The following is a 1,203-nucleotide window of genomic DNA, read 5'->3' as shown; positions in this document are numbered from 1 at the left end:
AAGCCCTAGGAGCCCAGGAAGTCTACATTTAAACTGGCCTTCCAGGAAGGAAGAAGGAACACATTTCATTTAAGAGTGTGTCAGCTTGATTTAAAAGTTTCCTATATTTGGATGTAGAACATTTTTCCCTGGGCCCCACCAATATTGAGGTGGGTTTGGTCTCTTCTCTCCATACTTCACGGGCGAATCAAAGGCACATATCGGTTTTGTCCAACTCTTTAACTCTTGGTTGGGTTTCTATGGGGTTGAGATCTGTGCAGGGACCAGGACATCTGGCTAGGTTGCCATGGCCACATGTAGCTATTGAAATTTAAGTTTAAATTAATTAAAGTAAAATAAAAGTTAAAATCCAGTTCCTGAGGCACACTGGCCACATCGCCAGTGTTCAGTGGTCCCATGGGGCTAGTGGCGCCTGGATCCCACAGCACACGTACAATATATCCGCATCACTGCAGAATGCTCTTTCAGACAGTGCTGGCTTAGAAGGCCTCAACCAGAGCAAATATAAAAGGGGCACATCTACAGACTGAGGACATGAATCCACCATCCGCACATTTTGAACTACAGTTTGGAGGGACAGTGGCCGTTAACACACATTATAAATGGTGGTGTTGGTTCCCTGATCAGACTGGCCACCTGCAGAGTGAGCATTTTCTTCGGCGTCTGTTATGTTGTTAACATGGTGGAATTAGTTTCCAACATTTAAAAAATGGGAACTCATTAAAAATCTAGTTTCCTGATTTCTGTTGAAAAATTGAAGCTCTAACCTCTGGGCCTGCGTTCCCACACTGGAGCCCAGCCCCGGCTCAAGGAGCTGCTGCTGTCCCTTCAAACAGAGCACGTGCCCTTCAACTTATGGAACACCCACAGGCCACTGCACGGGAGGGTATGTCCTCCAATTTCTGCCACGTCTGCGTTTGAATGGGAACGAAAATAATGTTTCTAGCCCTGAAGAAAAGAAAGAGCCATAAGATACCACAAAAAACATCTCGAACACTTCTGCTTATTCTTTCTGTACCTTTAAATAAATCCCACTCACTTATCCAAATGGTACTCTTTGATCTATAGAAATGGAATCAGTGTGCTACAAAATAAGACGGCTAAAGTAAATTTCCTGATTTCCAATAATCCCTTGTTCGACACTCTGGGCTTTCATATTTGATGGGGGGAAGGAAAGCAAGGGAGGGAAGAGATGATAGAGAA

The sequence above is a fragment of the Pteropus vampyrus genome, unplaced genomic scaffold (assembly GCF_000151845.1).
Source record: "Pteropus vampyrus isolate Shadow unplaced genomic scaffold, Pvam_2.0 Scaffold159, whole genome shotgun sequence".
In the NCBI taxonomy this organism is placed as follows: Eukaryota; Metazoa; Chordata; class Mammalia; order Chiroptera; family Pteropodidae; genus Pteropus; species Pteropus vampyrus.
This window is presented reverse-complemented; position numbering follows the sequence as displayed.